Source organism: Sorex fumeus, unplaced genomic scaffold, assembly GCF_029834395.1.
Source record: "Sorex fumeus unplaced genomic scaffold, SorFum_2.1 ptg000021l, whole genome shotgun sequence".
In the NCBI taxonomy this organism is placed as follows: Eukaryota; Metazoa; Chordata; class Mammalia; order Eulipotyphla; family Soricidae; genus Sorex; species Sorex fumeus.
The window spans coordinates 13,550,441-13,578,120 of record NW_026606078.1 but is presented as its reverse complement, the minus strand read 5'-3'; the positions used below and the strand labels follow the sequence as shown (position 1 = coordinate 13,578,120).

At 39.6% G+C, this 27,680-nt stretch overlaps 1 pseudogene; it reads left to right on the top strand.

The window, feature by feature from the left end:
* Positions 1 to 12,459: 12,459 nt before the first annotated feature.
* Positions 12,460 to 12,556, top strand: LOC130023018 (uncharacterized; annotated as a pseudogene).
* The last annotated feature ends 15,124 nt before the right edge of the window (positions 12,557 to 27,680 follow it).

The following is a 27,680-nucleotide window of genomic DNA, read 5'->3' as shown; positions in this document are numbered from 1 at the left end:
CGCCCGATCTGCCTATTGTCTGTCATCTACAAGTTGTTCACTCGAGTCATCCTAAATAGGATTGGCAGAACACTAGATGAAGGACAACCATACGAGCAAGCAGGGTTCCGCAAAGGATTCAGCACCATCGACCATATCCACACGATAACCAAGCTCATTGAGGTTTCTCGGGAGTTCAAGATGCCGTTCTGTTTAACGTTCATTGATTTAAAATGGCTTTTGATTCTGTTGAGATGGAAGCAGTCATTGAAGCCCTAGCCAATCAGGGCATTCAAGCCCAATACATCAGGATCCTCCGTGAGCTGTATTGCGGATTCACTACCAGGATCTCACCATTCTACAAAGAAGTAATCGTTGATGTCAAGAGAGGGGTGCGGCAGGGTGATACCATTTCACCGAAACTCTTCAGTGCCACCCTTGAGAACATCATGCGACGACTGGAATGGGAAGGAATGGGAGTGAAGATAGATGGTCGATAATTTGTATTTTAAAAAACCATCTTCTTGGCCAATAGCAGAGTATCTCTTAAATTTGACGATTTTCAAAAGTTATATAGGAGTTAGCACTCTTATTCTCTATGTTACTCAAGAATCATTTATATGTTTTTCTTTTCTTTTCTTCCTTTTTTGTGGGGAGGGGAGTGCACCTAGATGTGCTCCGGGCTCACTTCCCACTCTGTATCCAGAGATCACTCCTGGCAGGCTCAGGGTTCTGGGGACTGAGCTCAGGTTAGCTGCATACAAGGTACACACCCTCTACATACTGTAATAGCTGTTTGGACTATATGTTTGTTTTTTAAAATGACATTTTAATAAAACATTTTTAATAATTTTAAAAACATTTCAATAAAACATTAATTAAAATGATTAATGCAGGCAAATACTGTTTTAATTATTAAAGTAAATTTAAAAATTAGAATCATACAAAATATGAGATTAATACCCAAGAATAGCTGAGAGCAACACCAGGAGAATTACTCCATAACTTAGAGGCCAGCTGGGTATTCTAGGGGAAAGGACAATTCAGATAGAAAGGGAACACCAAGTGGAGGGTGTTTGGAGGATCCTCCCAGGAGGGGAGATGCAAGTTGAAAGTAGACTGGAATGAACATGTTCGCCACTCAATGCCTCTTTGGCTGATCACAGCGCCCAGGAGGAGAGAGAGAACAGGGGGGAATGCCCTGCCACAGTGGCAGGGGGGTATGTGGGGATGGGAGGATGGGGGGGGGAGGGATATTATCCTGGTGGTGGAAAATGGGCACTGGTGGAGGGATGGGTATTTAATCGTGGTATGACCGAGATCCAAGCACAAAAATTTGTAAATCTACAACTGTACCTCATGGTGTTTCACTAATAAAAAAGGAAAAAAAATTAGAATCATATTGGCAAAGCATAGAAACACAGCAAAAAGTAGATGGTATATATCTTATTTGAAAATTTGTAACTGTAACACATTGTCATTTTCCATTTCGAAGGATGAGATGAATCCATACAGTAGATTTGCTCACTCACAATGCTACATTTTCTCCTGGATGCTTATTTAAAAATACTTGCCAATGTTCCTGTTTCCAAATGTTTTGAGTACTACAGTCCTGTTTGCTATTGTTAGACCTTTCTCTTGTTTTATTTTGTTTTGTTTTGTTTTATTAAACACCATGAGTTACAGTTGTGGACTTACAAGTTGTGTGCTTGGGTTTCAGTTATACAATGCTTGAGTACCCACCCCAACACCAGAGCCCATTCTTCACCCCTACCATTCCCAGTATCCCTCACACCCCCTATCCCCCATTCTGCCCTGGCTTTGCGGCAGGGCACTCCCTTTTCTTCTATCTCTCCTTTTCGGTGCTATAATCTATAGGAGAGACTTAGGGTGGCAATCATGTTCTGTCTATAGACTGCTGTCAGCATGCATCTCCCATTCTGGGTGGATCTTCTCAATGACCTTTTTTTGGTGCTCCCTTCTCTATCTGAGCTGCCTTTACCCCTAGAGTGTGAGGCTGGTACCTAAGCCATGGAGTGAAGAACCTGGTATTTATCACAGCTGTTCTTGGTGTTATTCTCTTAGTTTGCTACTTTATGTTATCCAGTTGAATGCAGTCTTTCTATATGTGTCCCTCTCTTTCTGACTCATTTCACTTAGCATAATATTTTCCATGCAGTACCACTTGTAAGTAAATTTCATGACTTCATTTTTTTCTAACTGCTACATAGTACTCCACTGTGTAGATGTACCAACGTTTCTGTAACCAGTCATCTATTCTCAGGCAATCGGGTTTTTTCCATATTCTAGCTATTGTAAATAGTACTGCAATGAAAAAATAAGTGCAGGGGTCATTTCGACTATACTTTTTTGCTTCTCCGAGGTATATTCTCAGGAGTGGTATTGCTGGGTCAAATGGGAGCTCAAATTCTAATTTTTTGAGAATCATCTCTACTGTTTTCCGAAAGGGTTGAGCCAGTCAGCATTACCACCAGCAGTGAAAGAGGGTCCCTTTGTTGCCACAGCGTGCCAACAAAGGTTGCCTTTGTTTTTTTGAATGTGGGCCAGTGTCTGTGGTGTGAAATGATATCTCATTGTTGTTTTGATCCGCATCTCCCTGATGATTAAAGATGTAGAGCATTTTCTCATGTGCCTTTTAGTCATTCGGATTTCTTCTTTGATTAAGTCTCTGTTCATTTCGTTGCCCCATTTTTTGTTGGGGTTGGATGTTTTCTTCTTGTGGAGTTCAATCAGTACTTTGTATATATTTGATATCAACCCCTTCTCAGATGTGTATTTGGAGAATATCCTTCCTCATTCTGTAGACTCTCTCTGTATTTTAGTCATTGTTTCTTTTGAGGTGCAGAAGCTTCTTAGTTTAAGATATTCCCACTTGCTTGGCCAGTGACGTGACATCCTTGAAGATACCATTAGCTTCAATGTCATGGAGGGTTTTGACAACTTTGTCTTCAATGTACCTTATGGGTTCCGGTCTGATGTTTAGGTCTTTGATCCATTTTCATCTTACTTTTGTACATTGTGTTAGGCAGAGATCGAAGCCCAGTAGTTTGCACGTAGTCGTCCAGTTTTGCCAGCACCATTTGTTAAAAAGACTTTCCTTACTCCACTTCGCATTTCTTGCCCCTTTTTCAAAGATTAGATGGTCATATGTTTGAGGGGAGATGTCAGTATATTCAACCCCGTTCCATAGCTCTGCAGCTCTACCTTTGTTCCAGTATCATGATGTTTTAATTATTACTACTTTTAGTAAAGTTTGCGGTTCGGGAGGTTAATTCCTCCCATTTTCTTTTAACCAAGAATTGCTTTAGCTCTTCGTGGGGGTTTATTGTTCCATATAAATTTCAGGAGAGTTTGCTCCAATTCTTTGAAAAATGTCATGCATAACCTAATAGGGATCGCATTGAATTTGTACAGTGCTTTTGGATGTATTGCCATTTTGACAATATAAATTCTCCAGATCCATGAACAGGGGATATTTTTCCATTTCCTCGCTTCCTCTTTTATTTCAAGAAGCAGCGTTTTGTAGTTTTCTTTGTACAGTTCCTCTACTTCATTAGTTAAACTAATTCCTATGTAGTTGATTTTCTGGCACACAATTGTGAATGGGATTGTTTTCATCTTGTCATTTTCTTCTCTCTCAGTATTTGTGTATAGTAAAGCCATGGAATTTTAGGTATTTATTTTATCCCTGTAACTTTACTCTCGAGTCTATCATTTCTAGGAGTTTCTTGGTAGAGTTTTTAGGGTTCTTTAAGTATAGTATCATATCATTTGCGAATAGTGAGAGCTTGATTTCTTCCTTTCCCATTTGGATGGCCTTAATCTCTTTTGCTTGCCTAATTGCTATTGCTAGTATTTCCAGTACTATGTTCAACAGCAGTTGAGAGAGTCGGAATCCTTATCTCATTGCTGATCTTAGGGTGAACGCTCTCAGATTTTCCCCATTGAGGATGATGCTTGCTGTATACTTGTGGTAGCTGGCTTTAACTATATTGGGGTAAGTCCCCTCTATCCCCAATTTGGCGAGGGTTTTCATCATAAATGGATGTTGGATCTTCTCAATTGCTTTCTCTACATCTAGCACAGCGGTAGGGCGTTCGCCTTACAAGCGGCCACCATGGCCGACCCGAGTTCGATTCCTCCGCCCCTCTCGGAGAGCCCGGCAAGCTACCGAGAGTATTGGATATGCCAGACACAGTAACAACAAAGTCTCCAATGGAGACGTTACTGGGCCCGCTCGAGCAAATCGACGATCAACTGGAGGGCCTTTACCTTTACCTTACCTTACATCTATTGATATGATCATATGATTTTTATCTTTTGTTGATATGATGGATTATGTTGATTGATTTCCGAATGTTAAACCATCCTTGCACCCCCGGGATGAATCCCACTTGGTCATGGTGTAAGATCTTTTTGATGAGCTGTTGAGTTCTCTTTGCTAGTATTTTGTTCAGAAACTTCTCCTCCGTGTTCATCAGTGATATCGGCCTGTAGTTTTCTTCTCTCGTAGTGTCTTTGTTTCCATTTGGTATTAGAGAGATATGAGATTCATAGAAACTGTTTGGTAGAGTTTCTGTTTTTTCAATTTCCTGGAAAAGTTTGAGAAGGACGGGCAGTAGATCCTCTTTAAATGTTTGGAAAAATTCGGTAGTGAATCCATCTGGACCTGGGCTTTTGTTTTTGGGAAGAATTTTGATTACAGTTTCAATTTCATTTTTATGACTAGGTCTATTCAGGTATTTTATATCCTCTTGACTCATTTTTGGGAGATTATAGGAATCCAGGAATTTATCCATTTCTTCTAACTTCTCTTTTTTCTTGGCATACAGACTTTCTGGAGCGATCGCACAGCGGGTAGGGCGTTCGCCTTACAAGCGGCCAACATGGCCGACCCGAGTTCGATTCCTCCACCCCTCTCGGAGAGCCCGGCAAGCTACCGAGAGTACTCGATATGCCAGACACAGTAACAACAAAGTCTCCAATGGAGACGTTACTGGGCCCGCTCGAGCAAATCGACGATCAACGGGAGGGCCTTTACCTTTACCTTTACCTTACAGACTTTCAAAGTAGTCTCTGATGATCTTTTGAAATTCTTTGGGTTTCATTGTGATATCTCCATTTTTATTTCTGATTCGGTTTATTAGTTTTCTCTCTCTGTGTTTCTTTGTGAGTGTTGCTAGTGGTTTATCTATCTTGTTTATTTTCTCAAAGAACCAGCTCTTGGTTTCATTGATCTTTCGGATTGTTTCTTAGGTTTCCATGTCGTTGATTTCTGCTCTAAGTTTTATGATCTCTGTCCTTCTGTCCGATTTAGGCTCCTTTTCTTGATCCTTTTCTAAGATCTTGAGCTGTGAAATAAGTTGCTTATGTGCATCTTTTCTTCCGTCCATAGATATGCTTGCAGAGCTATGAATTTTCCCCTTAATAGGGCTTTAGCTGCATCCCATAAGCTCTGGTAGTTCGTGTCTTCATTCTCGTTTGTTTCCAGGTATCTTTTGATTTCTTCCTTGACGTCCTTCTTGACCCACACATTGTTCAGCAGTGACTTGGTTATTTTCCAGGTGTTCGATTTGGTTGTCCGTGTCTGTGTGTGATTCACATCTATCCTCAGTGCATCATGGTCTGAAAAGATTGTTGATACTCTTTGTATCTTGCTGATTCTATTGAGGTATGTTTTGTGGCCTAGCACTTAGTCGATTTTGGAAAATGTTCCAGGAGCACTGGAGAAGAATGCGTATTCTTTCTTTGGGGCGTGTAAAGCCCTGTATAGGTCTATAAGTCCTTTCTCTTCTATTTCTTCATTCAAAGCCAATGTTTCCTTGCTGAGTTTTGTTCTAGTTGATCTATCCAGAGGTGATAAGGCGATGTTGAAGTCTCCATCTACTATTGTGTTGCTAGCACTGTCCTCTTTAAAATCTGTTAGCAGTTGTTTTAAGTATCTAGCTGTTCCTTCATTAGGTATTTATACATTTAAGAGTATGATTTCTTCCTGTTGTATGTATCCCTTGATGAAGAGAAAGTGGCCTTCGCTGTCCCTTCTAATATTTTTCAGCCTGACATTAATGTTGTCGGATACTAGTGTGGGCATCCCAGCTTTTGTGAAGGAGCTGTTTGCTTGCAGGATTGTTTTCCATCCTTTCACTTTGAGTCTGTGTTTGCTCTGATTGTTCAGATGAGTTTCTTGTAGACAGCAGAATGCTGGTTTCAGTTTCTGGATCCATTTTGCCACTCTGTGTCTCTTAGTAGGTACATTTAGACGTTGACATTAAGGGAGAGTATTGTCCTGGGGTTTTGTGCCATCTTCCTTTAGGAGTTGATTGTGTTTACACGTGTTTTCCTTCTTTTCTTACAGGAGCCCTTTAGTTCTTCTCTAAGATTTGGTTTTGAGTGTATGAAGTTGCTGAGTTTGTGTTTATCTAAAAAGTGGTGTATCGTTCCATCGAATTTGAGTGAGAGTTTTGCTGGATAGATTATTCTCGGTGAGGCATTCATTTCTTTGAATTTTTTCACTATATACAACCATTGCCTTCGGTTTTGAGGGTTTCCACTGATAGGTCTGCTGTGAATCTAAGGGGTGCTCCTTTGTATGTAATTTCCTTCTTTGACCTTGCTGCTTGTAATATTGTGTCTCTGTCCACAGCATCCATCGTTCTGACTATGATATGCTTGGAGTGTTTTTTCTGGGGTCTCCTTTAGCTGGTACCCTTCTGGCTCCTTGGGTCTGGATGTCTGCTTTCCTTAACTCTGGGAACTTTTCAGCAATGGTTTCTTTTACTCTAGCTTTTTCATTGGGGTTGTTTCCCTGTCCTTCTGGTACTCCAATGATTCTAATGTTGTTCCTCTTGGCGTCATCCCCTTGGTCTCTGATTCTCCTTAGAGACATTTTGAGGTCTTTTCCTATTGCTTGTTCTTCCCAGTGGGATTTCTGTTGCTCACCTTTAAGCTAGCTGATCCTAACTTCAGCTGCACTTATCCTATTGCTAAGGGCACTAACTAACTTTTTAATTTCATCCACTGAATCCTTTATTTGTGAATCTTCTTTTTGTAGCTTTTTAAAATTCTGTTCTCTTTTCTTCCAGTATTTTCTTGGCTCTCTTTTCTATTGTTTTTTTCATTTCTTCTTTTAGTCTTTGGATATCTCTTCCATTGTCTCTGTGAGTAGGTCCTTGAACACCCTCTGCATTTTATCCTGGAATTCTTTATCAAAGAGAGTGCAATTGTGGAAAACCTCGGTTGAGGATTCGGGATTCTTTTCTTCATATTCTCCTTGTGGTGGAGATTTGCGCTTTGGAGGAGGTACTTTTTAGTTTTGAGCTTGTACAGCACATTTCATACAGGTCTTTTGTTATAAATGGAGTAGGCGAGTGGGATGTTGTTGTATTCTAGTAGAGGTGGTCAGAAATTTTTAGTCGGTATTAGGCGACAAAGTGAGAGATGAAAGTCCTGAGAGCCCAGATTGGGAAATATAACTGGGGCAGGCCACCCAGGAGAAGGCCACGCCCACTTCTGGGAGGAAACGCTCCCTATATGGTGGCCACGCCCCTGGCCCATCCCAGGGTCACTCCCACCCAGGATCCTGGAATGTAGGAGGAGCAACGGAAAATCCCATGGAGCTGCCTCAGGTGTCCCCTGCTGGAGGGTGTCCAGTTCTGCAGGAAAAGGTGGGGGGCTGGGGGTGAGGAGTGGAGGAGTGGTGAACCTGGCTTGTGCTCCCTCTACCCACCTGGAGAGGAGGGCTGATTAGGTGATGGATAGTCCAAAGGAGCTGCTGCAGGTGTTGTCCGCAGGTGTACCCCTGTGGAGGGTGTCGAGTTCAGCGGGAAAAGGCACGGGGCTCTTGTTTTATTTTTACTTTATGTTCCAATCTTAATGGTATCACCAGCTACTCAGTCAACCTAGCTAAACCCTAAAGTCGCTTCCACTTTCTCCTGCACAAGTCTCTGCTTTCTGACAAAAGGGAGGACCTCAGAATGCTGACATAAATCTAATACCCAGGGCTGCAGGAGATAGTGTAGTGCTTATGGAACTTGTCTCACATTCACTCAATTTGACTCCCAGCACCACCTGAGTGCCAGAGTATCAAAGGCTGTATAGCCTCAGAGGACCCCAAGCACCATGGTCACGTTTTCTGAAAATTGTCTGTGGGGCCCCCACACCTCCTGAGCATTGCTTTAGAGACTCTCCCAGCAACCAAAAAATATGTAGTGCCCCAGAAACATGTACTTGTCTTAATTAGGGAGCCTCACTTGAGGTGAGGTTCACAAGGAAATATTGCATGACAACATAAATCAAAGAGCAGGGGAGACAGTGTAAATCATGTGAGTACAGATCATATATTTGGTGAAATGTGTTAAGATTCAGATGCCCTAGTCTTCGCACCAGGGATATTCCTTCAAAAATGCCCCAATATACTGGAAAGGTTCTAGAACATTAGATGACTGAAACTCAATTATGAGCAACTTTGTAACTTTGTATCTCTTGGTAATTCTAATCGTTAAAGTAAATTTTAAATACACCCATCAAAGTTACCTTTTTACCACTAAATGGGAAAGATACTTTCTAATACTTATCCTCACCAAAAGCTCAACAGAGTGTGACACTTGCCAGGAAATGTCCTCCCTTGCATTTTTCTCATGATACTTATTAGTACTTCACTCTTCTGTTTCTTCCCTTTACTCATGCCAAATCATCCCATCTCCCTTGCAAGCTCCTGAAACATTATCCATTCAACATTGATGCACTTTGCCACTGCTCCTCTTGACGTCTTGTCCATGAACTGATTCTAAAACATAACATAGCTGAAATTACAGTATTCATGCCAAAGACAGTCATTGATATATCTTTGCGTTTAGCTTTCTACAAGCTATTGGCACACAGGTGAGAAACATTTTTTTTTCCTACAGAGAACACAAAAATAGATATGCTGGGTTTTAAAGTTCCATCAGTATTCTGAGGTACAAATGAAGGATATATATTTTTAATGTTTTATCCAATATCTGTGAGATAGACCATTGCAAATCTATTCATAATTTGCTTCCAGTCATACAACGATCCAACATCAGTCCCTCCTCTAGTGTACATTTCCAAAAACCAATATTCCTGGTTCCCTAAAACCATCCCCCAACACCCTACCACCACCCCCAGTGTGTCTCTATGGCAGGCTCTTTAATTCTTTCTCTCTATCTCCTTTTTATTTTGTGCATTAAGGGTCTCTTACCGGTACTAAGAGGTCATCATGTTTGTTCAAGGAATTTAGCATTTTTATCAGGAAGGTAAGCCTGGAGTAGCTTTGAGGTATGGAAATGACTTCTGAGGCTTCCGTAAGTACAGGGCAGTGGGGGTGGGATGCCCATCCTGCCCAGAGAAAGCCTGGAGATTTCAGTCACAAAACACACATATCCGAATTTTCAGCTGTTATATTTCAGTGAGAGCCATCCTGCGACGATGGAAACCAGAGGAGAGCATGGTGGCGATTTTGGATTGTGGGATCTAGTGGCTGCACTGGGTTCTGGTTGGGTGGGCAGAAAACTAACCTGCCTCCCTCTGTTTTACCCTAGTGTCTTCAGCCTTTTGCAGGTCCAAGGTTAACTGTGGCTGTTGATATCTTCCAGATTTGTCTATGGGTCTCTGAAACAAGACCAATCCATTAGCTTGTATAGCTGAGCCAGGGGTGGTTTGTGAACATGGCTCCCACATATCTTTCGGGAGTTTAATTTCTCGGGAAACGTAGTCCTGAGTTGTTGGGAGCCAGCCAGAGGCACAGTGGCCATTTGAGGTTATCGGGAAGCATGAAGACACCATCAGACTGTTGATGCACTCACCTGAGGGTACAGGTTGACTTCCTGCAGGCACTGTACAACCAGACTACAAACATTCATTGAATGAATTAACGAATAATCAACATTTTCAAAAAGTGTCTCTTTATTGCATTTTAGAAGGGTAACTTCTAACAGGAAAATAATCTTCATGGTATAATCAAGACCTACGATTTATTCTTAATATATTTAATAAAAGCTACACATTTTGGAAATTTATACAAAGAAATTCTTTTAAATTATCTGTCTTCATAATTTACTTGTAAATTACTAAGATATCACTGTTTCTTCCACCGTTCTTAGCATAGAAATTTACAGACAGAATGTGCTAAGTAAAAATTCATTTTGGCACTTCTCTTCAATGTAGTACTGGAAGTACTTGGAAGAGAAAATAGATAAGAAAAAGATATTAAGGGTTTTTCATGTATGAAAGTTAGAAATAATCTCTCACTATTCACAGAAGATATCATACTATATTCAGAGAATACTAAAATCTCTACGAAAAACTCCCAGAGACAATAGACATTTATAGTAAAATTGCAGGCTATAAACTCAATACCCAAAAGTCTATGGCTTTTTTATATGGAAGTAATGAGAGAGAAGAAAGTGACATGAAAAAGCAATCCCATTCACAATCGTGCCGCAGAAAATCAAGAACCTTGGAATCAGCTTAACTAAAGAGGTAAAGGACCTATACATCAGGAAATTAAAAAAGACACGAAGAAATGGATACATATATACTGCATATGGAATGGGAGATTTAACATTGTCAAAATGGCAATTCTCCACGAAGCATTGTAAAAATTCAACTTGATCCCTATAAAGATACCCATGACATTCTTCAAAGAAATTGATCAAGCACTCCTGAAATTCACATGGAACAACAAACGCACACGAATAGCTAAAGCAATTCTTGGGGAAAAGACAATGGAGGCATCACCTTCCCCAACCTCAAACTCTACTACAAACGATAATAATGAGAACAGCATGGTACTGGAACAAAGGCAGAGCTGCAGACCAATGGAAAAGGATTGAATATACTGACACACACCCTCAAATATATAATCATCTAATCTTTGATAAGGGAGCAAGAAATGTGAAGTGGATCAAGAGAGTCCTTCTGAACAAACGGTGCAGAAAAAACTGGATAGCTACATGCAAAAAAAAAAAAATGGCTCAGACCTCTACCTAACACCATGCACAAAAGTCAGATAAAAATGGGTCAAAGGCCTCAACATCAGACCAGAATCCCTCAGGCTCATTGATGACAAGGTAGGCAAATCCCTCCACAACATTGAAGCTAAAGGTATCTTCAAATATAACACGCCACTTGCCAAGCAACTGGAAACAGAGATAAACAAAGGGAACTATCTTAAATTAAGCAGCTTCTGTACCTCAAAAGAAACAGTGACCAGAAACAAAGACTCCGCCATGCGGGCAAAATACTCACAGAAGCCTACCAGGTTCTCTGAGAGTTAGAACTGGACAATCAGAGTTGCTGTCTTCTAAATAAGATCCAGTCTCTGGATGTTGGCCATTGATGGCATTACATGGATCCAGGAGCAGTTCGTGTTTGTAGCACTTAATTATTAGAAGATGGGGGATTTGGAAGGAGGGGGCACAGTCTTGATCTGAGCAGCCATGGAGATCTCATCCCCCGGTCCCGCACATCTGGGTTCCTCTTCCAGTTCCTTCATGCAAGAGGCTCCTTCAAGCTTGGGAAGGGTGGTCTTAAGCGTACCTATGGCTGGTTGCAGAGGTCTTCAGCTGCCGGGGCTCTAATCAGGGCGGTGAGGGAAACTCACCCCGGCACCTCCAAGGGGCCTCGGTGAGGAAAGCCAGGTGCGAGGTCAGGACACTGTCGTTTTAGACATATTTGGAATTAATTTTAGATCGAAAAGTACACATCATTCAAACTACTTATGTGCTTAGCAATAAATTACTACACACTTATTCAATCACCTCAGAGACCTCACTCTGCTCAGAGAACTAGATTTTTAATTACAGGGCTGTTTTGCCCATGTGTCATGACTGACAATCACTATCAGTAGATATGAAACTCACTACACACAAAGATGCACACAGGTTATTTTAAGTCATCTATGTTGTTAATGTGAGTTGGCCATTAAACTTCACTGAGACCCTTTGTTCTGTCCTTTATAGGAGCCTCATGAGTCTCACCTTCCGTTCAAGTTGAACTTGTAATAAGGTGGAATGAAATCATCAATATGATCCTCACCTCATCCTTCAGGAGAAAAATCCTACATACATTCAAGGTGGTCAAAGTGCAGACAACACCATCCACCTTTTCCTGGAGATGTACACAGGACTGAGGTGAGAACAGCAAAAGGCTCTATTTTAATGTTCTTAATGAAGGATTCAGGGAACAACATTAAACAAACTCATATACCATCTTCCAAAAGAATTATTTTGTAAAACTGATGCCTAGGGTATGGTAAACGATAATATAGTAAAAACCATATTTTTGTTTCTGGGACATTAAAATTCTAAATCTATTTATTATTCATGCTGCTTTGAAATACATTCCTTGATTAGGAATCATTGTCTGCCATAGGAGTGAGGAAGGACAACACTCAAAGTAATAAGAAGCAAAAAATATGGAAAAATTTACTCCTACTAGGTTTGATAACACATATACTAAAATTGAAATGATACAATGATGAGCATGGTCCTTGCACAGAGATAACATGCAAACTTGTAAAGCATTCCATATTTTTGTTGCAAGAAGAATTAACAAGTATACTTTAAGCTAAGACAATCCCCACAAGTACAAAAATTATACATAAAGAGAGCACAAATCCCCAAAACAACAATCTCTCTCAATGTCTATGGACGAAATGTGCCAATTCAGAGGCACAGAATAGGAAGATGAATTAGAAAATTGAACCCAACATTCTGCTGCCTGCAAGAAACATGTCTGAACAATCAAAGCAACCATGGGCTAAAAGTAAAAGGCTGGGAAACAAGTTTTCAAGAAAATATCACCTCCGCAAAGCTGGAGTGGACATACTAGTATCAGACCACATGGACTTCAAGCTAAAGGTTATCAGAGACAGTGAAGGTCATTTCTTAATGATCATGGGATATGTACATCAGAAAGAACTCACCCTCCTCAATGTATATGATCCTAATGACAGACCAGCAAAATACTTTAAAACAACTTCTAATAGACTTATAGAAAAACATTGATAGTAACACAATACTAGTAGGAGATTTCAACACTTCATTGTCACTTCTCGATAGATCAAACAGACTGAAGCTCAGCAAGGAAATATTTTCTTTAAGGGAAGTAATGAACAACCGTTGGCTTAGGGAAGAAATCAAAGAGGAAATAAAAAGTTTCCATAAACAAATGAGAATGAGGACACGAGCTACCATAACTTGTGGGACACAGCAAAAGCAGTGTTAAGAGGAAAGATTATAGCTCTGCCAGAATTCATCAGGAAGAAAGAAAGGGCCTACCTGAATAAATTAGAGCTCAAGATTTTGGAAAATAACCAACAAAAGTAGTCCAAACTAGGCTGGAGGAAGGAAATAATAAAACTTGTACCAGACATCAATGAGCTAGAATCCCAAAATACAATCCAGAACACCAATAGGAACAAAAACTGGTTCTTTGAGAAAATAAAAAAGATAATTAAACCATGAGAAGCCTCTCAAAGAAACAAAGAGAAAGTATTCTAATAAATCGAATCAGAAATGCAAAGGGGGGGTATTCTAATAGAAAGTACAGAAATCCATAGGTTCATCAGAGATTATTTTGAGAATCTTTGCAGCAGGAAATGAGAGAATCTTGAATAAATTGATAAATTATTGGATTCCAATTACCTCCCAAGGCTGAACTAAGAAGATTTGGAATAACTGAACCTATCACTAACAAGGAAATTGAAATGATGGTCAAAATTATACCCCCAAACAGAATCCTTGGCCCAGATGGATTCAATAGTGAACTATTTCAAACCTTTAAAGAGGAACTGCTTCCAACATTTTTAAGATTTTCCAGGAAATTGAAGAAACAGAAATACTCCCAAATAGTTTCTATGAGGCAAAGATCACCCTAATACTCAAATCGACAGAGACACCACAAAAAAAGAAAATTGCAGACCTATTTCCTTTGTGAATACAGATACAAAAATTTTCAAGAAAATACCAGCAAAGAGAATCTAGAAACTCAACAAAAGATCACACACTATGACCAAGTAGGTTTATCTTGGGGATGCAAGGATGGCTTAACATTCTCTAGTCAATCAACAGAATACACCATCTCAATAAAATAAAGATAAAAGTCATATGATCATATCAATAGATGTAGATAAAGCATTTGATGAGATCCAGCACCCATTCATGATGAAAAACTCTCAACAAAATGGGAGTTTAAAGTACTTTCCTCAATATATTCAAAGCAAATTACCACAAACCCACAGCAAGTAATATTCTCAACGGGGAAAAACCAAAGGCTTGCAGCAGAAATCAATGAAATAGAATTCCAGAATACAATCAGGCATAAAACAAGTTACCCACTCTCACCACTCCTATTCAACATAGTACTTGAAGTACTTGCCATATGATTTCGTTAAAAAAAATATATATCAAGGGCATCCATATAAAAAAGGAAGAACTCAAGCTTTTACTATTTAGAGATAACATGATACTATACTTAGAAAATCCCAAAGAATCTCCAAAAAAGCTCCTGGGAACAATAGATTTGTTTAGTAAAATAGCATATTACAAAATCAATATCTGGTACGCCATGGCTTTCCCATATATTAATAATGAAAGAGAAAAGAAGAGATAGAGAAAAACAATCCCATTCACAATAATACCTCAGAAAATCGAGTATATTGGAATCAACTAAAAAGGTTAAGGAACTATACCAAAAAAAAAACCTACAAAACACTACTTCCCGAAATAATAGAGTATATGAGGAAATGGAATCGCATCCCATGCTCATGGATTGAGAGGTTTAACACTGTCAAAATGGCAATACACCCCAAAGCTATATAAAGATTTAATGCACTTTCTAAAAGGATACCTATAACATTTTTCAAATAAATAGATTAAACACTCTTGAAACTCATACACAACCATAAACTCCCATGAAGAGCTAAAGCAATCTTTGGTAAAAAGAAGAAGGGAACACCTTCCCCAACTTCAATCCCTACTACAAAGTTGTAGTCATCCAAATACCATGATATTCACATAAAGACAGGCCTCAGATCAATGGAATATAGTCAAGTATCTTGACGCTGGCCTTCAGATTATTATTACCTAATCTTTCATAAATGCTCAAGAAATATGAAGTTGAGCTAGCAAGTCTCTTCAGCAACTGGTGCTGGGAAAACTGGACAGCAACATGCAAAAAAAAAATGAACTCAGACCTCTTTATAGTGCCAGACACAAAGTCAGATCAAATGTCTTAAAGACCTCACTATCATACCTGAATTCTTAAGATATATGGAGAAAAATGTGGGAAGATCCCTTCATGACATTAAAGCTAAGGGAAACAAAAAAGCAAGCAAGAAAGAAAGAAAGAAAGAAAAAAATTAAAAATTAGAAAATAATGCTGTTTGCAATGATAAGGATCAATCCCAGATCATCATTTTCTTGCGTTTTTGGGTCACACGTGGCGATGCACAGTGGTTACTCCTGGCTGTGCACTCTGGAATTACTCCTCATGGTGCTTGGGGGGAACATACAGGATGCTGGGAATCTAACCTGGGTATGCCGTGTGCAAGGCAGATGCCCTACATGCTGAACTATCGCTCCAGCTACCCCCCTCCCCATATTTCATCATCTTGAGGGCCTCAGATTTTTACCTTCGATTTAGAAACTTCATCTTTACATTGACACAGTAAATCGAAACCACAGAACCATTGAATGGCATGTTATAATGGTAGCAGCCATGAGCAAACTTTGATAACCCATAAGTTGTCATGAATGAATTCTGTCTCAGAGGCTTCACTTCTGAGGATACCTGTCACTACCTCCTTTCTGTTACGTATCCCAGGATCAGAATCTACATCAGGCCATCAGTAGAAATTGTCCACCCGAAAGCTAACCTTCCACTGGGATCAGAATCCTTGATCCATGTAACTTGTAATTTTTCATTCATGATTTGTTGACCTTGTTTCAGGTGGAGGCATCCAGAGCATAAACTCAGCTTTCCCGTTGTTTCCACAGGAAATCCAAATACCTAAGAATGTTATCATTTCTGACGCCACTTTTACAGATTTTTTGGAATCCCACGGTAAGATACTATCATTAATGTTATAATATTACTGTTCTCCATAGTTCAGATCTCCCCAAAGAACTCTCTACCCACCTCATTCCAACTGCAGACTCCAGTTTATCATGCTCCTGAAAGTACTTCTAATAGTTTCACTCAGGTTCTCCCCTAAAGTGCACAAGTAAAGTTCATACCACTCCAAGTACTTATTCCTAAACTACCAGAGTGGGCTTGGTCCTCAAGCTTTTGTTCTCATAAGAAGAAATACCGTGCTTCCTTTCTCTATGTCTCTCTTTGCTTGCTTTGTTAAATGACTGTTCTCGCTTGAACAAATATTCCATTCCACCCTACACCTGTTTCACAAGTTTCTGAGTGTTTTTCAGTAAAATCTATTTAACTTCACTAAACTAAAAATTTTAAAACACCAGAGCATTGTTAAAACCAATATTTGTATCTTTTAAACCACAAATTTTGAAAATGAAAGGTGGTAAAGCAATGGAATACTACTCAGTTGTATGAAGTGAAATCTTCTTATTATTTGTATATAAAATGGATTACATGAGGAAATTATGTTTAGTGACATAAACCAGGCAGAGAAAGATAGGCATCATACAAGTTCATGCATATGTGGCATATGGAGAAAACAAATTAAAAGAATAAAATGAGACAGACTAACGTCTAAAACATTATTTATATTCTATGATTTATAATTCAACTAACAATGGTTTCTCATACACATAATTCCAACATGACACTCCTCATTCTCTCAAAGAATAAACCCTCCCTCTCCCCCAATCCCCCATAATCCCTCACTCTCAATCCCCTGACTCAATTGTGTGGATCAGTTCTCCCCTTACATTGCTCTTGAACCTTTGTTTCTACCTTGCTGTGTGTCTTTACATCCCACATATGAGAAAAATCTCTCTGTATCTGTTCATTTCCTTAAGGCTAACTTTACATGCATCATATCCTCTAGTTTCATCCAATGTTGAAAATTGCATAATTTTGATCTTTTCAAAGCAATAAAAACAAACTTTAGAACTATGAGACTATTTAGTTACCAGATCGAAAAGTATAATCAAAGTGGAAAAACTGAACTATGGTGAATGACAGAGTAGGCCTTTCAGTAGTGAGTGTAATATGATACATGCACGTTGATTTTGCATAATCCTAAAATTTATGAAATTCTATAATGTAATTCTATAAGGTAATTTTACATAATCCAAAAGGTATTAAAATAATTTACATTTATCTATGATTTTGACGTATCTTTTGTGTCAAACTATCAGAAATAAAAATAATGTGAGATAGAGATATGGTCTATCACTATACTTTTAAACAAGAGAAGCGCTAAAAATTTCTGTGTCTTGATGAACTCTCATATAAATTGACTCCAAAATCAAATTAATATACTCAAGGAAAAATAAAAGTCAACCAATTTAATCTTTTGCCTTCACTCAGGTTCCCATCTGCTGATCTCTCGCAGACAAAAAAAATATATACTTTATTTTTTTTTAAATTTTTATTAGTGAAACACCATGATGTACAGTTGTACATTTACAAATTTTTGTGCTTGGGTTTCGATTATACAATGATCAAATGCCCATTCCTCCGCCAGTGCCCATTTTCCACCACCATGGATTCCAGTATCCCTCCCACACCAATCCCCCCCATGCTACCCTGCCTCTGTGGCAGGGCATTCCCTTTTGTTCTCTCTCACCTTTCGGGTGTTGTGGTCGTCAAAAGAGGCATTGAGTGTCATTCATGTTCAGTACATAGTCAGAATTTTTATTTTCAAAGGATTTCTTGGCGGAGGTTTTGCATTCTTTGCTAGAAACCAACTTCTTTTCTTCTGCTTTTTTTTTCTAGAAATATATATTTATACTAAGACTGATTAGTCATGGCACCAAATTGACAAATGTCCCTGTTTTTACTTCAGTACTCTTTCCTGATTATCACAAATTATTAGCAGTGGATAGAAAAAAAGTAGCCCAAAATTCGTGGGGGAAAGGGAAATGTTTATGCTTACCATAGTTTGGAAAATCCCTGTCACTAGTATAGTGACATTCATCTAAATTTGTAAACACAATGATTAAGAAGAGGTAAACCATGACTGCCACTTCAAGGAAGAACGGGTCTTCAGCAAATATCCATGGTTTCAGAAGGATGGCTCTGGCTTGGATGGGGGGGCAAACATAAGAGCTGTGAGCTACCTGCAGTTAACACATGCTCTGAGGCTATGTGGTAACACTGCTGAGTAATGTGGAGAGCCATGATTAGGTAGGGTCATGGGGGAGAATAGAATGATGACAAGAAAACAGAGAAACAGGACAAGATGATGGATTCCTTTGTATAAAAGTTTTCATCTCTAATGTATTAATCTGTGAATAAGAGAACCAACTTTTTATCATTTTCCTGGCAATATATTATCCTTACATAGTGCTTCAGGAAAAAAAAAACGCTTCCCTTGTAAGTTATTATAGCCTGAATATCTGTGAGGTCTTTGAACTCTTTCTATATATACAGTGCTGATGACTGAAACCAATCTCACTATTTAAGTATCTGAACTGCAATGTTCTCACCATTTAACTCACTAAACTCTGATGGCTCCAAAACTTCTTAGATCATCTTTCATCTCTTCCATGATATCCAGGCTTCTCTTCCCAACTGTCAAATCTCGCTTTCTTTCTCCCTCTCTCTACCAACTATGGTCTCCCTGCCAAAATTTGCTAAGACAAGCTTTCTTGAAATATAGACGTAAGTTGACTTCTCTTTTTTTTAAATTTAGGCAATTTTAATTTTCAAAGTCATTTATAATGGAGATTTGTCATACAATATTTCAATTCTAATCACACCACCAGTGTCTGCATCCTTCCACCAAAAGATTACACATTTCTCCCTGCATTCCCACCGATTTCCTAGACAAACACATTTTGAAGTTTTACTATTGTACTTTGGGTTCCATACTTACAGTAGTGTTGGCATTGGTGGTTAAGACATACACCTCAACTTTTTCATGCTGGCCTTCCTGGATCAATGCCCACTGACACCATGTAGGGGAAATATATGAGAACAAATCATTAAGCTCCACATTTTTCAAATAATCTTTAAACAATTCTAATCGAAAAGAAAATTGTGAGAACTGGAGGAGACAACCTCTTGTCAGCCTGCAAAGTCTTTTCATTTTTCCACATTACAACAGAAGTAATCAGTGAAGGAGGTCTGTCATCACGCAAGTTAGGTGACCCTGCTGAGTTGTGGTCAACAGGTTGTTTTGTGCTCTTCTCTCCTTCCACCAGAAGCCCCAACCCTATGATTTTTGTCTCTTCAGTCCGCATAAAATGGAAAATGTTTTACCACACAGACATCCATGTAATGAGCCCATTCAAGGTGATAAAAATAAATTTCAGCAAATTCATAGGTTAGTCGTGGTGGTAGAAACTAAATATCATATTTTTGTATTGAATCTGCAGGAGACACATATTACAAACCTTTTTATGATTCAATTTCAATCATAGGATATTTTAACACCCAACCTCCACTAGTATACAGTTCCATTGCTAATGTCCCCAGTTTCTCTCCCACCACTCCCTCTCCCAACCCCAAACCCCACCTGACAGCCTGCTGTCTCTACACTATGGCAGGCACCTCTCTCTCTCTCTCTCTTTCTCTCTCTCAACCTTTGGGCATTATGGATTGTAATACAGAGAGGGAGAGGTTCTCACGTTTATTCCTTTACCTATTTTCAGGACTCAGTTCTCACCCAGAGTAATCACTTCCAACTATCATTGTCATAACGGTCCCTTCTTTATTCCAAATGCTCGCCTTCAGCACTTGTGGGAAGCGTCCAACCATTGACCAATTCTCCTGGCCTGTGTTTCTGCTATCCTTGGGTATTAGTCTCATATTCTGGTTTTTTATATCCAAAAAATGGGGTAGTCCAATCAGTATACCCCTTTCCTTCTGACTGATTTCATTGAGCATGATATTCTTCCCTGTACATCCATTTATAAGCAAATTTCATGATGTCAGTTTCCTGCCAACTACGTAGTATTCAATTGTGTAGGTATACCATAGTTTCTTCTGGCTATTGTAAATGGTACTGCAGATGGTATTTCTGTTGTAAATATCATGTTTAATGTAAATTACATAGGAAAATAATTCCCAGGTTCCAAACATACATAATCCACTCACAAACACAACTTCATTTACTTTTTTAAAAATATAATTTATTATGATGCTTTCTAAAAAACGGAAGCGATTAACAAAAATTCAGGGAAAACATATTCTATAAAAGCGAAAAAATATAACCTTAAGAAAGGACAACAGGTATGTGTTCTTGCTCCTCAAAAATCCATGTGTTTCTTGATATATTGTCAATATCTTTCTATAGCCTTAAAATTCTTCAACTTCATTTCTAAACACTATGTAAAGTTATATTTATTTAATAGGTATAATCAGTTTTATATTTATTTGATTCTTTCATATTTTGCATAAACAACGTTTGAATTATCCATAGCACTGTAGCACTGTCCTCTCATTGTTCACTGATTTGCTCGAGCGGGCACCAGAAACGTCCCTATGGTGAGACTGGTTGTTACTGTTCGTGGCATGTTGAATACATCACAGGTAGCTTGCCAGCCTTTGCCATGAGGGAGGGTTACTCTCAGTAGCTTGCCAGGCTCTCTGAGAGGAGGAGAGCAATCAAACCCAGGTTGGTCGCGTGCAAGGCAAACGTCTTACCCACTGTGCTATGGCTCCAGGCCATATATATATTTATACATATATATGTGTATTTACACACACATACATATCTATATATTCCTATTACATGGCTCTTAAGCTCCAACTCATATTTCTTTCTCCTCCCATTATTTACTACTTCTCTCCCCATACTTGGGGCTCAACTAATTTTCCGAGTGCCCTCAGATGCATTTCTGAGGCCATGAAAAAGGAATGCATAACACATACATGCAAGGAAGGCACAAAGCATATGTAGATAAATTTCATATGGACATATAATTTTGATGACTAGTTTACAAATTGTATTCGCTTCAAGTACAGAGTTCCTCATCTCTGGAACAGTGTATTCATACTCCATGCACTGTCAAATATCCAGCTACTGTCCACAACCAACTAACAACACTCCCCTACGCATTTCAGTCATTTACTTCCCCTCCTATTAGGACGATTTTGATGTCAGAGTGTAAAGGTTTGATTTTGCTTTTGTTTTATTAGTCCATTTAATTTTTTCTTTATATTCCCAAAACAAATCAAATATTTAAAAAAAAAATAAAGGACAGGAGGTGATATCAGGCAACAAATGAAATAGTTGATGTGGCAGAGAATCAGCAAGAGTCTTCCAGATCAGTGTGAGGAAAGGAACATCCAGTTGTCCTTCCCAGCATATTTCCAATGGGCTGGCTTGGAGCAGGGTACATGCTGGAAAGAACTGCAGGACAGTAGTAGTGTCTTGAACATATAGGGGCCTATGTTCTTCTTTGAAAATGTAATGGTATTGACCTCCTTTACAAACCACAACACCCTAAAACAAAGAAAAAGCAAAAAGGAATGCCCTGAGTTGGGGCAAAGTGGGGGAGATTGGGGGTGGGAGGGTCATTGGGTTCCTTGGTGGTGGAGAATGTTCACTGGTGGAGAGATGGATACTTGATTCTTGTATAACTGAAACCCAAGTACAAAGGTATGTAAGTCTACAACTGCACCTCATGGTGTTTCATTAATAAAAATAAATAAAAACTAAAAAATTAAAAGTGCTATCAGCTGGTATAAGAAAAAAATTTAATGGTGTTGACTAGATTACATCAAGATCATTTTTATCTATAGGATGCTATGATTCATCTTTGATTCACTGATTGATACTTTGAAATGTCCCAGTTCATCCTCATTCACAGAAGTCATTTATTTCTTTGAGTATTGATTTGTACAGGGAATTCCTCACAAAATACTTTATATAATGTCTATTGAGGGACTCAAGAATAATGTTTTTATTACCATTTTCAAAGAATACAAAAATACTCTTTTAATAAGATTTTCTTGGTTCTCTATCTAAAAGCTAAATGACAACAATTAAGTTTAACTCAATATTTTCTAAAGCGCATTACATTAGTACTTGAAAAGAAATTTTAAAAGACTCTGGGAGAGGGGAGGAGGAAAAGTCATGGATCTATAAGGATTAGTACATGTCTTTGGGTGTGTGGGGCATGGGAGTGTGTAGAAAAGTTGAGATCACACTCAGCTATGTGATCTAATTTCTATATATCTATTCTCTAGATACCAGCGATATATTCACACAGGTGTATTCATATGACTATCATGTACACTAACCCTGTATCATGTACATTCACCTAATCCCGAAGGCTTCACCGACATGGCAGCACTGAGAAGGATGAGAAAGGAGAGGCCGACAAAATCTCAAGGCCAACCTAGGCTGCCACAACGAAGGAAGACAAAAATGATCGTCTGTACTTTCAATGCATGTACGCTAGCATCAGATGCATCCATCGAGGACCTAATGTTACAAGCGCGAATGATCAAGTACGACATCATTGGTCTGACCGAGACAAGAAGGCAAGAATCGTACCATGCAGTTTTCGACACTGGAGAAGAATTGTTCCTGGGAACTTGCGATAAAAGAGTTGTTGGAGGCGTCAGTGTCCTTTTCAACACAAACTTGGCCAAGAGCATTGATTCATTCGAATGAATAACAACCCGAATCGGAAGTTTACATTTGAATAGATGTGGCTCACTGCCTGCAGTTTCTATCTTCGTTGTCTATGCACCAACATCTCATTATGATGAAAGAGAAATCGAGAAGTTCTACATGGAGCTAGAGAAGTTCTATAAAGAAGACCACACCTTCTACAAGATCATTGTGGGTGATTTTAATGCCAAGATAGGACCGAGAACATCTGCTGAAGAACTTCACATTGGGACCCATGGCCTAGAATGGAATGAACAGTGTGAGAGACTATCTGAGTTCATCATGTCGACCAAAACCATTCATGGTAACACAGTTCCAGAAGGCAGAATCTAAACGATGGACATGGGAGTCTCTTGGTGGAAGATTCCACAACGAAATAGACCACATCATATTCAATCGACGGTTTTGCCTGACAGATGTCACTGTTGTTCCAATATTTCGAAAGGGATCAGACCACCGTCTACTTCATGCAAAATTCTACTTCACAGAGCGGGGAGAAAGGGTTGCAGAGTTCAAAAAGAGAACTGCCAGAATGACCACAAACTGGGAACTCTTTGGTACTATTGCAGCAACATGGGAAGATGCCATTGTTGACAACATTGACGAGGAATATGATCGACTGGTTCAGCACCTCTATGAATGTGTGAGGAACGCCAAGAGAGAGATAGCCACAAAAAATCCCCTATCTTCGAAAATTCTTGAACTAATTCGCCAGTGTGGTTTGGCGCATGCCTCAGGCAACCGCAAGCTAACATCCAAGCTCGCAAAGCAGTGCAGAGATGCGATCAAGGAAAACCTCAAAGAGAGAAGAGCAGAAGTACTAGTAGATGCGGCAGAAGCCGGGAAAAGTATTTGTAACGCCCGCCTGTCCTTCGCCAACTAGAAGACCAAGATGACTGCCCTCCGACGTCCTGATGGATCCATCACATCCTACAGAACAGCAATGGAGAAGATTATCCATGACGTCTACTCAAATCTCTTCGAGAGCCATGTCCAGTTGCCGACATACCAAATTCCACAGGATGGATATGTTGTTCCCAATGTTCTCCCTTCCGAAATCCGACACGCCATTTCGTTGGTAAAGGAACAAACAGCACCCGGGCCAGACAAGGTCAGACCTGAGTACCTGAAGAACCTGCAGTCAGTACTCATCAATACACTGGCTCGGCTCTTCACTTGCTACCTGCCTGAATGCAAGGTTCCGTCCCAATGGAAAACCAGCAGGACCGTACTACTTTTCAAGAAGGGAGACATCCATGACATTGGCAACTATTGCCCGATCTGCCTATTGTCTGTCATCTACAAGTTGTTCACTCGAGTCATCCTAAATAGGATTGGCAGAACACTAGATGAAGGACAACCATCTGAGCAAGCCGGGTTCCGCAAAGGATTCAGCACCATCGACCATATCCACACGATAACCAAACTCATTGAGGTTTCTCGGGAGTTCAAGATGCCGCTCTGTTCAACATTCATTGATTTAAAGAAGGCCTTTGATACTGTTGAGATGGAAGCGGTCATTGAAGCCCTAGCCAATCAGGGCATTCAAGCCCAATACATCAGGATCCTCCGTGAGCTGTATTGCGGATTCACTACCAGGATCTCACCATTCTACAAAGAAGTGATCTTTGACGTCAAGAGAGGGGTGCGGCAGGGTGATACCATTTCACCGAAAATCTTCAGTGCCACCCTCGAGAACATCATGCGATGACTGGAATAGGAAAGGAATGGGAGTGAAGATAGATGGTCGGCAACTACACCACCTCCGCTTTGTTGATGACATTGTTTTAATAACACCAAACATCAGCCAAGCGGCACAAATGCTGGCCGACTTTGACCGTGTGTGTGGAAAGGTAGGACTACAGCTGAATCTTACGAAGACAGTGTTTATTAGAAACAGCCTCGTTCCTGACGCCCCATTCACTCTCAATGGAACGACCATCTCCAAATGTAACAGCTATGTGTACCTAGGTCAAGAGGTCAACATGACAAATGACCTGGCACACCAGCTGCGCAGGAGGAAGAGAGCAGCTTGGAATGCCATCAAGAACGTCGAAGAAATAGCTAAGAGGACGATGAACCTCCGGCTCTGGGCACATCTCTTAGATTCCACTGTTCTTCCTGCATTAAAATATGCCTCAGAAACCTGGGCCTTACGCAAACAGGATGAGAACTCTATTCAGGTCTCCCAAAGAAGAATAGAAAGAGCTATGCTTGGACTATCACGTTTCACTCAAATGAGAGAAAGAATCCGGAGTTATGACATCCGTCAACTATCATGAATCAGGGACAATGTCTCATTTGCCAAGGTGTCGAAAATCAGATGGGCTGGTCACAGAATGAGATTTAAAGACCACCGCTGGATTAGAGCTGTTACCGACTGGACTCCACGGAATGTCAAAACGCCGCGTGGCCACCCACCTGCCAGATAGTCAGACTTCTTCGTCAAGATCATGAATGATCGATTTGAGGCCCTTCATGTTCCCAGAGCGAACAGATGCCATTGCGCTACACTAGCACGTGACAGGGACAAATGGAGACGTTACTGGCGCCCGCTCGAGCAAATCGACGACTAATGAGAAGTTAAGTGATTAAGTGATCTAAGTGATTAAGTGACTAAGGAAATCCAGACAAATAATTCTTAGCACTGACATTCTTGGAAATTTAAGTAGTAATCAGGTTTTTATAGTTACGTTGTTATGATTTCATAGGCAGTGTTTGTTTCCTTAACCAAACTGGAATGTCTTTAAAAAACCAAATATAGGAACATTCTTTTATTTTTAATTTAATATAGAAAATGCTCAATTTACAGGTTAAATAGAGATGAATATCTTTTTCAATAGTCTATTTGGGACACTGTGCTTTACTTGTTTTATTAGGAACTAAATGTGGTACCCTATAATCTCTAATTCCATCCCTAGTCCTCCCTTCTCTACTTGTACCAATCAAGACAAACTTCACTTTAGACCTAGTTTTCAGTAATCTCAACTAAACATTAAAGTAAAAAATAAGTCTGATCAAATAAATCTGTTATCCAACAGTTGTTTAAGATGCTTACACAAATGAACAGAATATTGAGAAAGAAAAAAACACTCCAAATTGTGTTTTAAGAAGGCAAAAATACATGTTGTAATTGACCATATAAAAAAAGAAAATTAAAGTAAATTCCTTGGGAATTTCTGGTATTCTTGGAACCATGTTGCCCATGGAGTAGTCAGCTAGCTAAGTCTTCATTAACTTGGTTTTCCTTGTTCACATCCCTGATATTGCTCTTTTCCTCCTCAGATCCCATTCCCAATAGATCATGTTCCCACTAGATCTTGTTTTTTCAAGCTTTGTTTTCGCCAAATTTCAAGCCCTTCCTTTTACACTTATTGTCTCTTTTCTCATCATTTCAGACTTTTCTCCCAGCATTTTTTTCCTCAGTTAATACAACTTTCTTTCAAGGGAGTTGAACCTTGTTAGTTTTGAGAGTTGACTGGGATCATTTTCCTCTAGCCATACATTAAAGGTAGCAAAACACTTTTCACGTTTTCTGTTCCCAGCCAGTCAACTACCCTTTCCTGAAAATATCTATTAACTGGTTCATCTCAGGTCAGTCAGAAACTGCGTTCATTTCCCCCCATTTTCAGCAAAGTATTTACTGGTACCAAACAGAGTTAGTTAAAAATATGTTCCTGTTAAAATATATTTGTACTTCTGATCCATGTGAACACCTTCCACCTGGCTTTTTTTGAAGGTGGTCATCCAGTTTGCTTTTCTGGTGGCATTCTGTTTCTCACTATTCCTCTCCACAGCTAAGTTATGTGAAAGTAACATATTTAGTAAATGGTATGATTGAAAGCTCCAGAATGAATGCCAGCCCTTTCAGCTCTCTCAGTCTTATATGTAACCTGTTCTTTGGAACCTATCTTATTTTCGTATTTTTCTTTTGAATCTTATTTACAAATAATATTTTAACGTATTTGAAAAACATCCACCAACTATCCCATGATGATCACCAGCTGTCCAGTTCTCTACCCGTCCCGGTTTCCTTTCCATTCATCCATCACCCCATTGAGTCTCCTAGGGCCATCTCTTTCCACCAAGAACTTCCCGGCTGAAGGAGAACCGGTACCTACTGCTTTGGAAGTGGTGACCTAGTGCGCATGTCTTAGTCCGGTACCTCCTGCAACGCAGCCCCAAAGCCATTTATAACGTTGGTTCTTGTGTGAGCTGCAGTTAACAGCGATGTTTAGAGCAGGCTACAGGAACCAGGGACCATGGAAGACCAAGGACCAGCCCCTCAAGCTAATATTATTTGAGCTCCCCCCACCAGAAATTTCCTGATAACTGGCTTGGCTACCTTGGGGAGTTTACAAATCCAAAGACTAACAGAGGCAATGGACCGCATTGTGAAAACACGCTAGTGAAGTGTCACCGTAACAGCAACTCTGAATATTGCTGGGAATAAGTGAAATGTTGCAGCTAGGGGTGCTGAACAGAGGCCCTGAGGACATGGTGACTTATCTTTGCATCTCCCAGGAGCTGATCTTCAGGCTTCATGCTTCAATTGTTCTCTTGGTTTTGTCCATGTTAAGAGTCATCCTTGAATGACTCTGAGGGCATTGATCACTCATCTGGTAGGTTTATTCCCCAGTGTATGAGTTCGAATCCCCCAGCCATCATTTACGGATAGACCACCCAAACCTTTTAGTGATGTGTCTCAAATTTGGTTATTTACCAAAAGTGGCCATGAGGCGTAAACACAGCCTCCAAGGAAGAATTTTTACTTTTCTTATGGTCATCTTAGACTCATCTGCCTTCCTCAGCCTATTCCAAAATTATTCTTTTAACCAAACACTGCAGATCGTGCCATTTCTCCCAATTTTTTTGTGGAGGACACCAGGTTTGG